Source organism: Emys orbicularis, chromosome 7 (genome assembly GCF_028017835.1).
Source record: "Emys orbicularis isolate rEmyOrb1 chromosome 7, rEmyOrb1.hap1, whole genome shotgun sequence".
In the NCBI taxonomy this organism is placed as follows: Eukaryota; Metazoa; Chordata; order Testudines; family Emydidae; genus Emys; species Emys orbicularis.
This window is the reverse complement of record NC_088689.1, coordinates 23359280-23373869: the sequence shown is the minus strand read 5'-3', so window position 1 is coordinate 23373869 and position 14590 is coordinate 23359280. Positions and strand designations below refer to the sequence as shown.

The following is a 14590-nucleotide window of genomic DNA, read 5'->3' as shown; positions in this document are numbered from 1 at the left end:
ATGTTTTTGCTTTAGAAATATGTCCTAGATTAACTAAATAGCCATCTTTAAAAATGGGTCTCATTTATTTATATTCCTTCAGTTGAATATTTAGTTGATTCATCTTTCTCGCTATATATATATTTTTGTTAAGGAATTGAATCCATTAGTCTGAGGATTAGTGCCTGAAATGACATTGAAGCTATTTCACTTTTTCTAATATGCACATAACAAACTACCTTTCAGAATATGCATTATTCAGTATGCTTTTTATATCAACAATTTGTATGAACAATAATTCTCTGTATGGCACTAAAAATTAGAAGAAAAGCCTCATTCTATAATAGAAATATGTTTTAAGATTAAGGGGTATTAATACAACTCTGAACAATCTCATTAACTGCATGAGAATCTTGATTGTTTTATTCTTTAAACTTCAGAGTTTTTAACCTTATTTGTATTCCTTCAGATATTTAATATAAAGGAAATATTTGAATAGCAAGTCTTCCACACAATGCTGATACTATCCAAAATATGCAAAACTTTTCATCACAGCCAAAGGGAACATTATTTTGTAATTATTTGTTTTCTTCCATAAGCTTACACATTTTCTACAAGTAGTATTACTTTTGCATGAGTGGTGCAAGTGATAGTTATTTAGCCAGATACAGATAATTTAGTCTTTATCTGATAATTGCAACCCTTGGGTGCTTTTGGTGTCCCATATACATTATCTTCATTTAATACTATAAGTATTTAAGAGATACTGAGTAAGGATAGTATCAGAGGGGTAGCCGTGTTAGTCTGGATCTGTAAGAAGCGACAAAAAGTCCTGTGGCACCTTATAGACTAACAGACGTATTGGAGCATAAGCTTTCGTGGGTGAATACCCACTTCGTCAGACGTCTGTTAGTCTATAAGGTGCCACAGGACTCTTTGTCGCTGAGTAAGGATAATGGAAACATCAATGGTCTCACATAAAACAAAGTATAACACGCTCCCTAAGAGTCTAAACTTAACTTTAACAGACTCTTATCTAAAGCAGTCTCCCAGCATCCACCTTTCATGAGTGCAAAAAGTGCTGTCCATTTTGCTCCCTCAGTGATGGATAAAGATGTGTCCTTTTTGCCTTCTGATATTCCCAACGTTCATTGTTTTGCCTCCAGAGTCGGAATACCCCCATGTGATTTAGGGCAGTTCTATGCTACGGGGGAAAGTTTATCTAAGCGACGCAATTTGAGTTACATTAGTAGCGTAACTCAAGTCGACATAACTTAGATTTACTTACCGCGAAGTCCACACTACGCTATGTTGATGGGAGATGCTCTCCCGTCGACTCCCCTTACTCTTTTCGTTTCGGTGCAGTACCGGAGTCAATGGGAGAGTGATCTGCGGTCGATTTAGCGGGCCTTCACTAGACCCGCTAAATCGACCCCTGGTGGCTCAATCGCCACAGCGCTGATCCACCAGTAAGTGGAGACAAGCCCTTAGTCTCCAGTGTCCTCCCAACCCCATATATTCCTTATGCAGATTTAGCTTTCATTGTGTTGGCTTACAGTCCTTAATTTACATAGTCAATAGCAAGACAACTTCCTTTGTCTGACTCAAAGCTTGTTTGTCAACCCTGCCTTGATTTAGACATCTATTTAGTACATATACACGACTTCTGTACATACATCACACAATGATTATGAAGATCAGTATGGTCCTGGATTCATTTAAAATCCCACATGACATTCCTTATAGATAAATACTATGTCAGCAATGTGTTGGGTGACGTGAGTTTATAAGGCCTGTCGGGGCTGCTGTTACAGAACAGTGAACCCTCTGCCAGTTAGCATTGAGTGGTTCTTAGAGTCATAATCTCTACCTCCTGTTGTGCAGGAGCTGGATACACCACCTCTATGCCAGCCTAGTTTCCCCCATTGCCAACGGAATTCTCAGAATGCCAGATCTATCTGCTTGCCAGACTGTTTGCATCAACTGAGCAACACAAAAAAGAATCTGACCCTATGCATAGAGGAAGTCCATGCTCCATTGATTAGATTCCATAAGAGTAGCTAAAAACATTCTGTTCCCTTAGAAAATGTATACCTCATGAAGACCAATTGTATCTTAAATCACTCTCTTCCCCAAAATACCCAACTCACGAATAAATAAATAAACCTTGCATTGTTCTAGGAATTTTCTTCCATAACTTTTTTTTCTACAGTGACCACAAATGCACAAAGTTATTCATACTGTCCATCAGTCCTTTTTTACAATGCTGGAATACTCACTTTTATTCAATATCTTGTTCTGAACTGATCCTGTCCTTGGTCACTTGGTTTTATGAAAACAAAAAATATTCCTCTAGTTCTATGCCTATCATAGCAGGCTCAACCATCTCTTCTGCCAAAATATCAACAATACTCAGCATTTCTACCACTTTATTCAATAAATGAAAAAATATGCTGTACATACACTTGTGAAGTAAATATAGCTTATAAAAATAATTTATAATTAGTAGATAAGCACAAACAGCTTAATATTTGGTAGAATAAAAAGTTTTAACATTTAATCAGACTTTCCTCCATTCAAGAAAGTCAGGGTCTTAAGTACTGTGGTAGTGCCGTGGAATTAGTGCTCAATGGAGTAATTTTCACTAATATTTTATAGGTCTTGAACTACTATTATGTACCACTCATCACTAAATATATCTGTGCCAGCAACAACTATATCAACATCTCCAGTGCTAGTGGCATCACCCTCTAGGTGACAAGCATCCCTGTTTACTTTTTAAGACTGTCATTTCTACATTCTCTCTACTCATATTTGTTCATACAGTAACATGCAGTAGTACTTGACTACACTGAAAATACATTCTGAACAAGTGCTGCAAAGAGAGAAGCTGTAATACTTGACAGCAAGTAGAGGGCTCTGTTTGGCTCTTTCTGGTTTACATGCAGAAATTGTACATTGGTCACAGTCCCTCCCCAGTCCTGACATTTAGAGAAATAAAATCGGATTCTCTTTTGCCTCTGGACTGGGTGCAGATCCCTGTATGCTTTTCACAGAACATTAAAATTGGGCCATGAAGAAACACTACTAGCCATACTGAAAGTCTGAGGTTTTATTTTTTTTAAAAGCATTAAAGAAAGTCTTGACATATTAAATGCCTGAATGTTTTGTAGGATTTTCCAGGGGAAACGAAAATTTGGTATGTCTAACCTGTGATCAAAGTTCAAAGAGGGAATTGTTTTTAAAAAAACACACAGCAGTTTTGTTGGGCTTTTTTTTTTTTTAATTATGTATTTATTTAGATTATGGAAAATGGTGATGGGGATTCAGTGAGCTAAAACTTAGGTTTAGACTTACAGGGTAAGTTAAAGCTGACAATGTATTAGATATTGTGTAATCTTTATCAAAACTAAAGATACAAGATGCAGATTCAAAAACCAACAAACAAACCACTAACTCCCTGCTGGCATTTGAGGGAAGATATTTGGAATACCTCCTAGTGAGCTGTCATAGTCGTGTAGACAGGTATTGCTCATTTAAATGCAATGGATACACATTTTTTGAGCCAAATTCTCTGTTTTATTTGTGCAACCTTAGTTATGCCAGTGAAGTTGCACAGGAGCCACTGAAAGCTAAATCTGAACCACTGTCTTAAAAGTTGGTTAACTACAGTACTGTACGTGGAATGTACGTTGAATATGCGCTGCTTGAGCATTAGGAGGATTGCAACATACTTAAGTGATTTGTTAAATTGTAGAACATCTGTGGCCAGTCCTTTGAAACTTCCAAGTATGAATAATGGCTATAAGCTAAGCCCTTTGTACTATACAGCAAAGTAGACTGAAATTCTGTAGAAAGGATCTGATTTATGTGGCAGAGCTGTATGGGATTATATGGCAATGGCAATGAAAAATCCATCAGGGTAAAATTTTCAGAAGATTCTAAGCTACTTAAGACGTTAAGTCCCATTGACTTACAAGCTGGGACTGGATGACAGGGGATGAATCACTCAAATTGACTGTTGTGTTCATTCCCTCTGAAACATCTGGCATCAACCACTGTCGAAGCCAGGATACTGGGCGTGGAGGACCATTGGGTCTGACTCAGTAGGGCCATTCTTATGTTCTTAAGTCACTTAACTTTTGAAAAAGTGTTGCCCTTTTCAGAGTATTTTTCAATAAACTTAAAATGCACCATAGTGAGAATATATAACTGTTATTTGTACTGGAAAGATTTGAAGCAGCTCCTAGGCTAACTTCAGCTGTTTGGAACTTGTAGAGCTGACTGAGTCTTAAAGTTTAAAATTCAGGATTCACAGTTAATTCAAATGAATATGGGTGCTCATATTTATTACTGCTATTGTTTGGAATAGTATTTTCATGTCTGATTGGAAGGCAGTATAGAGAGAGTATGTGTGAGAGAGACAGACAGACAGAGGCCAAGAGGCATGTCCCATACAGTTCTAAGCTATTTGTAGTAGCAGCCTCTTTCTGTCCTCACAAATACTGCAGCTCCTGTTGATGCTGGTTGCCTCTACTCCCACATTTCCTCCAAGAGAGCCACGGTCTCCACGCCTGGGAAGTTCCTAAGAACCACAAAAGCTAAACAACTTAGAAGCAAAGTGTTTCCTCCTTACACACAAATGGAAAAGCAAAGATCAAAGAGCCCATATAAATACACTCTATGAAAGAAGTTCCAGTGGGAATGGGGTGCTCACAGTGGCCTGTTCTCATTCTGGAAGGAGCTGCTTCTGCCTGCCTCCTGCTCTTCTCTTTTAAGGGCAGTCATAGCACAGAAGCAGGAACGGGAAGATCAATAAAATTACAGTGGGTGAGACTTAGGCCAGGGAGGAAGGCAATATGGTGGATGGAGAAGCTCAAGAGCAGAAGGCAGCTACATATTTGCAGATTTCTGCAATACAAACAGATTTTTATGATAACTAGAAACTGATAGATCACATAATTACATTATACACTGAATGTATTTAAATCTTAGCTTCTGTAGCAAAAATCCTTTGGAAGACAAGAAGACAGTGACTGTACTTTACTTTCTACTCTGTAGTCTCTACATTTGTTTGTTTGCTGATAGAATTAGTGACTTACTGAGAAAAAAGAACAGGAGTACTTGTGGCACCTTAGAGACTAACACATTTATTTTAGCATAAGCTTTCGTGGGCTACAGCTCACTTCATCGGATGCATGTAGTGGAAAATACAGAAGGAAGATATCTATAGATATAGATAGATATATATAGAGATATATATACACACACACACATATATACATATACACACACACACACACACACGACCGCCCAGAGGATTCAGGGGGCCTGGGGTCTTCGGCGGCGGGGGGCCCGGAGCGGAAGGACCCCCCGCCGCCGAACTGCCGCCGAAGACCTGGAGCGGAAGAAGCTCTGGGGGCCCGGGCACCACGAGAGTTTTCTGGGGGCCCCGGAGCGAGTGAAGGACCCCGCTCCAGGGCCCCCAAAAAACTCTCGTGGGGGCCCCTGCGGGGCCCGGGGCAAATTGTCCCACTTACCACCCCCCCCCCCGGGCGGCCCTGTATATACACACACACACACACACAGGGAACATGAAACAATGGGTATTACCATACACGTTATAAGGAGAGTGATCAGTTAAGGTGAGCTGTTGTCAGCAGGAGAGAAAAATAACTGTTTGTGGTGGTAATGAAAATGGCCCATTTCCAGCACTTGACAAGGAGATATAAGGAACTGTAGGGGGGGAAGATAAGCATGGGGAAATAGTTTTACTAATTCCTGAGTGCAGATGTATTAAGATGGCTTGGAAACTGTGGAGGCTCACCCTTCTGAAGCAAAGACAGCAAATTTCCTTGTATATGTCTTCTTGTTCAAGGCAAACAATTCCACACAAGTTAGTGCATTGTTGAGACTTGCTCAGAATGGCCTGCCACTTCCTTGAATGTTTTTTTCACTTACACTGCCCCTTTTTCACTGTCACCACCATATTTGCCCATCAAACATTTATCTTGTCTTCTTGACACAGCTATACTACTAGCACGAGCAGTTGTGTTTTAATTTTCTAGGTTATCTCAAAAACCCCAGCATCTCCGCCTTTACTCCTCTTACCCTCCACACAAGCACTCCTCTTTTGGTAAAAAGTGACAGTCTTTTTTACAGATCCAGACTAACATGGCTACCCCTCTGATACTCCTTTTGGGAGCATCCAATATCTGAAGTTCACTGAACTCTGATTCTGAAAATTGTCAGTGTCTGAATTTCAGACGGCTTCTCCCACTCCTTAAAGCAGTAGTAATATTGGGACAAACACTGCACGCCTTCTTGCATGGGGTCACATTCTTACATGTGACACTTCCATAGCTTTACTCCCCTGTAGCACTTCTGTGGCTAATACTTTTTGTGGGAATAGGAAGGGAGAGAGAAGGTCCACTGCTTTCTCTTCTCTCTGTGTGACTTTGTTTTCCTCATTCCAACTCCACAGTGTCATCAGTGGCCCTCATGCTATCACCTCCAGCCAGAGTGTGGCATCTAGGGCCTATGAGAGTATTAAATGTTCATAAAGGTGCCTCTTGGTAGGTGCTAGGTCACAGCATAGCTACCACCCCTTTCCCCTTACACTTCTTCCATAATAAAAACCTAGTGGACATAGAGCACAAGTGCTTCACATTGGTGACTGTGTAGACTTAGGATACACTACATGCTTGGGATACAGACCTCGTGACCTCCCCCATACTGGTTGTGCTAGCATAGACACACCTGTTCAAACGTCCCCTGCTTCCAGGTTAAAACCCAGGGTCAGGCATCTTCCCTCAATACTGCCTGAGAATTCTGAACAAGAGGGATCAGTGGGCTCCAAACTGAAGATCTTGCTGTTAAACTCAAGATTGGCCATCAACAGATCCAACACCATTCAAGTTTTAATCACAGATTCACCCCCACTTCTGGCCTGTATGTCCAAAACCAGGCTAGATGTCTCAACTAGATCTGTGAGGACACAACTAGCTCCAGATGGTTATCCTATGTTCAGATTAGCAGCCTATTTTTCATCCCAACTTCAAATACAAGTAAGGTATTATCTATGTAGGGGGAGCAGAGGGCAGAGCTTTCTCTCTGAAGAACCTGTAGGTGTGAAACAGATTTCCACTAGATGTGAACTGAACCCACGTCTTGTGACTTTCAGAACATGATGTGCATTTTGTATTTTTTGGGTAGGTGTTTTCATAGCAATTGGATGCGATCATTCTATTCCTCTTGGATTAAATGTCTAGAGAGTGGAGAAAAGGGAGGACAACCTTTCTCTATTCATAGAGTATTCCTTACAATACCTTTTCAGAGAACCCAGATATTATGACAGTTAAGGTTCTAGAAATACAATAACTGTCCTGCCATGTGTCTAATCAGAAAAATCAAAAGGCAATCTGGAAAAAAAAAAAAAAAAAGAATGAATGCAGAATGAGGAGGCCATTAAAGTGGTTCAGCCATACAAAACCACTGAAAAAGGAAACTTCAGCAACATCCAACTTGAAGAAAAAAACAAGTGGGAAAAATTTCAATAACTGAGTTTCAGAATCTTAATACTTACCCTTTTTCCTGAAAAAATTATGTTAGGATCCCGGAAAACACATCTCATTTTACTGATTCACTAATAGCTTGGCTGCACATACCGTGGAAACACAATTAGAATATCTTCTGTCAAAAATGGCCATTTAATTGGAATCAAACTTTCTATCTGGCCTTTCAGATGAGCCAAGATTTGAGGCATTCAAAGAAGATTCTGATGTACTTCTAGTGGCTATTTAATGTGACTGATTCTAAAGACAACTTGAAGTCTCATCATGTTTTACCTTCCCTTCAGCAGGAACTCTGAAATGTGTCTGAGAGTAGGGTCCTTCAGCATGAAGAGACTTTGAAGCTAGGACCACCATAGTGACATGGAAGTAACTGTGATCTGGATTCTCGGCTATTCATGACTAACTATATTTCCAGGGTGTTAGTCCTTAAGGGTATGTCTACACTACGAGAGTAGTTCGATTTTACTTAAATCGAATATGTGGAATCGATATTACAAAGTCGAACGTGTGTGTCCACACTAAAGACAGTAATTCGACTTTGAGTCCACACTAACGGGGCTAGCGTCGACATTGGAAGCGGTGCACTGTGGGCAGCTATCCCACAGTTCCCGCAGTCCTCGCTGCCCATTGGAATTCTGGGTCGAGCCCCCAATGCCTTCTGGGGAAAAAAATGTGTCGAGGGTGGTTTTGGGTAACTGTCGTCATCCAACAGTCACTCCAGCCCTCCCTCCCTGAAAGCGCCGGCGGGAAATCAGTTCGCGCACTTTTCTGGTCAGTGACAGCGCGGACGCCACAGCACTGCGAGCATGAAGCCCGCTGCGACCATCGCTGCAGTTATGGCCGTTGTCAACACCTCGCACCTTATCGTCCACCTTTCCCAGAGGCAGATGCTGAGAAATCGGGCGAGGAGGCTACGGCAGCGCGGTGAGGACCTGAAGTCTGAGAGTGGCACAGACCTGTCACAAAGCACGGGACCCCGCGCCGAGGACATCATGGTGGCAATGGGTCATGTTGATGTTGTGGAACGGCGATTCTGGGCCCGGGAAACAAGCACGGACTGGTGGGACCGCATAGTGCTGCAGGTCTGGGATGAATCACAGTGGCTGCGAAACTTTTGCATGCGGAAGGGGACTTTCATGGAACTTTGCGAGTTGCTGTCCCCTGCCCTGAAGCACAAGGACACCCGGATGCGAGCAGCCCTGACTGTCCAGAAGCGAGTGGCCATAGCCCTCTGGAAGCTTGCAACGCCAGACAGCTACCGGTCAGTCGCGAACCACTTTGGCGTGGGCAAATCTACCGTGGGGGTTGTTGTGATGCAAGTAGCCAACGCAATCGTTGAGCTACTGCTCTCAAAGGTAGTGACCCTGGGAAACGTGCAGGTCATCATAGATGGCTTCGCCGCGATGGGATTCCCAAACTGCGGTGGGGCTATAGATGGAACTCACATCCCTATCCTGGGACCGGACCACCAGGCCAGCCAGTACATTAACCGAAAGGGCTACTTTTCAATGGTGCTGCAAGCACTGGTGGACCATAGGGGACGTTTTACAAACATCAACGTCGGATGGCCAGGCAAGGTTCATGACGCTCGTGTTTTCAGGAACTCAGGTCTGTTTAGACGGCTGCAGGAAGGTATTTACTTCCCGGACCACAAAATAACTCTTGGGGATGTGGAGATGCCTATAGTCATCCTCGGGGACCCAGCCTACCCGCTAATGCCCTGGCTCATGAAGCCCTATACAGGCACCCTGGACACTGAAAAAGAACTCTTCAACTACCGACTGAGCAAGTGCAGAATGGTGGTGGAGTGTGCTTTTGGACGTCTCAAGGGGAGATGGAGAACCTTACTGACTCGCTGTGATCTCAGCGAAACCAATATCCCCATTGTTATTGCAGCTTGCTGTGTGCTCCACAATCTGTGTGAGAGCAAGGGGGAGACCTTTATGGCGGGGTGGGAGGTTGAGGCAAATAGCCTGGCTGCTGATTACGCCCAGCCAGACAGCCGGGCGATTAGAAGAGCCCAGCGGGACGCGCTGTGCATCCGGGAGGCTTTGAAAGCTAGGTTCCTGAGTGAGCAGGGTAACCTGTGACTATTAAGTTTGTTTACAGAGAAGCTGAACCTGCCCCCGTTTCTTTACCCAGTAAATGTTCACTATCCTCTCCAGTTACATACCGCGTTCACCCCGTTCCCCCCCTTCCCACACACGTTTAAAAATAAAATCACTTGAAATTTGTTAATGAACACCGTTTTCTTTATTACTCTTTTCGCGGGAAAGTGTTGAACCTGGGACGCAGACTGTGGTGGGGAGCGGGTGTAGTGTAGTGATGCAAAGGACGCTTCTAAACTCCAGGAATGACAGGCTCCGCACTGGTGGGTGGACTGGTTGTTTCAACGGAGCCTGCCACCCCTCCTGTTCGGGAATCTGTGTGTGGGTGCTATGTGACTTTGTGGCAGGGGGAGGATGGTTACAGATCCCCTGCTGCGTGGCTCTGTGATTCAGGATAAGGACCGCTGCATAAGATCTCTAACCGCCCTCCCCCGCCACAAAGTCACATAGCCGCCCCCCCTCCCCCCCCAGAACATGAAAACCACCTCCCAGACTGACCAGGGCAACTAGTGACTGCAATGTGTGTGTGCCCTGCTGCTGAACCTGCCCCTGCGTCTGTACCCTGGTAAAGGTGACTGTCCTGTCCAATTACCAACCCCCTTCCCCCCCTGCAAACAGACTCTCCTCTAAAAGAACATGATGGAAACAGTAATTAACAGAAACGTATTTTTTATTAGCAACTACACATGAAACTGGGGGATGAAACTGGGACGGGGGCTTGGGTGAGGCGGGAAGGAAAGGACTTATCAAATTTTGGGGAATGAGAGCCTTCTGATACTTGAGCAGTCTGCAGGGGTGGAGTGAGTTTTCACGGACTCTGCCACCCCTCCTTCTTGGGACTTTGGGTGAGGGGGGTATGGGACTTTGTGGCGGGGGAGGGCGGTTAGAGATAGACTGCAGCGGGGCTCTGTCCTCCTGCCTCCGGTCCTGCAGAACATCCACAAGGCGCCGGAGCGTGTCCGTTTGCTCCCTCATTAGTCCAAGCAGCGTTTGAGTCGCCTGCTGGTCTTCCTGCCGCCACCTCTCCTCCCGTTCCATGTGTGATCGGTGCATTTGGGACAAGTTCTCCCTCCACTGGGTCTGCTGGGCTGCCTGGGCTCGGGAGCAGCCCATAAGTTCCGAGAACATGTCCTCCCGTGTCCTCTTCTTCCTACGCCTAATCTGCGCTAGCCTCTGGGAGTGTGATGCCAGGCTAGGTCGGGAGACAGTCGCAGCTGTAGGATGGGAAAAAGGAAGTGAATTCCTCAGAAAGATAAATTTTTGGTTGAACAAAGAACATAGTCTTTCTCTGTGAACAAGACCATGCACAGCACCTATCACATGCGCACTCAGGACAAGGTCGAATTTTCGGCCTTGCATTCAGTGCCTGGGGTCTTGCAGTGCAGATCAGACAAGTGGGACAGGACAGCAGAATTTGGGTAACAGGCTGACATGGTAAGCCGTAGACTTGTGGCTGCTTAAAACTTTAATAATAGCACTGGCCTCCTTTCACGTTCAAAGCAATGCCAGTCCCTGCTGCCAGCAATCTGGCAAGCATGAACTCTGCCCCTGTCCCACCCCCTCGCGGCTGTCCCAGGGAAAGATCCCTGTATGCTGCTCCTCTCCCGCCTCCACCGCGTGGCTGTAAACCGCCGGTTACAGTTTTGTAAAGGAACAGGCAAGCAGTCCCAATACTAACATTCCCCTACCTAATTCAAAGCAGGTCACCATGAGTGACATCACTCTGATGAGGATTTCAGAGACCGAGAAAGAAAGGATGCTTCGGGAAAGCCTGCAAAGACCAGGGCCGTATGCCGCCATGCTCTGCAAGGCAATGATCCCCGAGTACTTGCTTGTCTCCTGGCGCGGAAACGTTTCCTACCACGGAGGACCCAATAAGGCCGCTCTCCCCAGGAACCTGATGCAAAGGCTTTCCAATTACCTTCCTCGAGATGTCCCAGGAGGATTTCTGCTCTATCCCCAGACATATAGACCGGATTTTACTGTAGCTGCACTGGCAGGGACTAAACAGTAGAGCGCCTAGGGCAAAACAATCATGCTAAACCGGACATTGTTAGATTTTTTTTCAGTAGTTGCACTGCCAAGGACTGAAACGTTAAGCGCCTAGGGCAAACTAATCATGAAAAACCCATTGTTAATATTCCTGTTCTGTTAAAAATAAATGTGTACGTGTTTAAAACACTTACTGACTGATCCTTCCCCTGATTCTGTGTCCGGGTTAACGCCTGGGGACGGTTGGTAGGGGATCTCTGTAAGGGTGATGAAGAGATCCTGGCTGTCGGGGAAATCAGCGTTGTAAGCGCTGTCGACTGCCTCGTCCTCCTCATCTCCTTCCTCATCTTCCCCGTCCGCTAACATGTCCGAGGAACCGGCCGTCGACAATATCCCATCCTCAGAGTCCACGGTCAGTGGTGGGGTAGTGGTGGCGGCCGCACCTAGGATGGAATGCAGTGCCTCGTAGAAACGGGATGTCTGGGGCTGGGATCCGGAGCGTCCGTTTGCCTCTTTGGTCTTCTGGTAGCCTTGTCTCAGCTCCTTGATTTTCACGGGGCACTGCGTTGCATCCCGGCTGTATCCTCTCTCTGCCATGGCTTTAGAGATCTTCTCGTAGATCTTTGCATTCCGTCTTTTCGATCGCAGCTCGGAAAGCACGGACTCATCGCCCCACACAGCGATCAGATCCAAGACTTCCCAATCAGTCCATGCTGGGGCCCTCTTTCTATTCTGAGATTGCATGGCCATCTCTGCTGGAGAGCTCTGCATCGTTGCCAGTGCTGCTGAGCTCGCCACGATGTCCAAACAGGAAATGAGATTCAAACTGCCCAGACAGGAAAAGGAATTCAAATTTTCCTGGGGCTTTTCCTGTGTGGCTGGTCAGAGCATCCGAGCTCGGACTGCTGTCCAGAGCGTCAACAGAGTGGTACACTGTGGGATAGCTCCCGGAGCTATTACCGTCGATTTCCATCCACACCTAGCCTAATTCGACATGGCCATGTCGAATTTAGCGCTACTCCCCTCGTTGGGGAGGAGTACAGAAGTTGAATTTAAGAGACCTCTATGTTGAACTAAATAGCTTCGTGGTGTGGACGGGTGCAGAGTTAATTCGATGTAACGGTGCTAAATTCGACATAAACTCCTAGTGTAGACCAGGCCTAACAGTTCCCACATTCCTTTGTTGTTCTGTAAAATGTTAACTAGCCTTCCTGATAAATCCATTCATATTAGTTGCCAGAGATGCTTTTCCAGATGTGTCAAGTTGACCCTCCATTCCTCTCACAGCCCTCCAAATTATGTACCTGCAAGGACAGCTTTTTCTACAGTCATGTACAAAGGATACTATTTAGGCAATAAATTACCAATTTTCACTTTAAATGAGTAGAGTAATCCTATAATAAATTCATTTTGACTGTCAGTGGTGAAAGCCAGGGAGACAGGGCAGTGAGCCAGATATCCATCCAAACATGCTAAAATGAGACACGCAAAGCTTAAAAGGTATCCACATTTGAACTGGTATTGTTCTCAGAGAGATTAATCTATCTTTCCTATGAGATAACCATCACAGTTGTGTCTGAGCACCTCCCAAAACTATGAAGTACACAGAGATACATTCAACTCTTTCACCCCGATCAGAAAAAAAATGGCCTTCATGAGTGTGGGCTGTTATTGTGCAAAGGCTAGACTGAAGAGGTCAGTTTAGCTTTGAAACTGCTGAGGGTTCAGCACTGATTCTGGAGCAAGTTCCAGATTTGCGAGTCAGTCAGCAATAAAACTTCTCCATGTGAGTCTTACTTTTGAGGTTGACCACTGCAGTGGGCCATAACTATTGTGGGAGGTCATTGGGTGAAGTGGTTCTTATGTAAACTCAGTCCAGTTCTATGGAGAGCTTTGAAGATGAAGACCAAAACCTTTACTTTGACCTGATATTCAGTGGAGATCCTAATAAGGAGCTGGAAAGCATGATTGTGATGTGTTCTCAGTGGTTTACGTTGCTGAGAACACAGGCTGCTGTGTTCTGAACCAACAGCTGACTTCAGCAGTTTAATATCTAGGTCCAGAGAATCATCATAAATGTGTGGAACACTATGCAGTCTACTTATATGATGTAGATGGAAATAGCCCCAGCTGTCTAAGACACACTATCTGGGTATCCAGGAGCAACAAAGAGTTGAGTTGGGCACAAAATCTTTGCACAGTTTTAGCAATCTGATGGCTCGGTATGGAATCAGTAGTGTACTGGGTGTCTGTCTCTACCTCCTCCTCCTCCTCCCCCACCCCCACTCCCCCCAATCACAGCATCACACTGTCTTTCCAAGATTCAGTTTTAGAGCCAGCTGCATTTCAACTAGTTGCTGATCTCGGTCAGGCACTTTGATAGGTGGGAGATGGTGCTATTTGTGTTTGATATGATATAAGAGCTGAGCTTCATTTGTAAATTGCTGGCATAATCAATATTGTTGCACAATCTCCCAATGGATCTTTGCAGGACTCCACAGCTAAGAACCTTAGAGGCAGAGGAGCTGATGCCTATGGTCAACTGTATCAAAACTGGCAAAGCAGTCCAACAACATAAGTATGGCTATTCAGACTTTGTCCATAATCAAAACTAAATCATCCCTCATTGCCACCAGCACCATCTCTGTTCCATGTCCTAGCCTGAAAACTGATTGGGAGAGGTCCAGGGTATTAGAATATTCAAGCAAGATGGAGGCAACCCTTGGTGAGCTTCCTATTTCAAAGCAAACTACTTAAGAGGTTGCATACTGGGTGTTAGTTAAAGAGAACATTTGGCTCAAGCAATGGTTTAATTGCTGGTTGGATTTGCTGGTTGGTACTTTAGGATGGTAGATTTTCCTCCTCAAGAGAGTTGGCAACAGTCTCATCTAATAGGTCTCATACTCTTGGCTTGGGAAAGAGAATCAAGGCAATCAG

The 14590-nt window shown here is 44.6% G+C and overlaps 2 protein-coding genes across 3 annotated transcripts in view; one reads left to right on the top strand and one right to left on the bottom strand.

The window, feature by feature from the left end:
• Nucleotides 1–14590, bottom strand: part of DOCK1 (dedicator of cytokinesis 1) — a 558093-nt gene that overhangs the window by 313639 nt on the left and 229864 nt on the right. The window lies entirely within an intron of this gene.
• The window catches only part of INSYN2A (inhibitory synaptic factor 2A), a 59177-nt gene that overhangs the window by 1333 nt on the left and 43254 nt on the right, over nucleotides 1–14590 (top strand). The window lies entirely within an intron of this gene.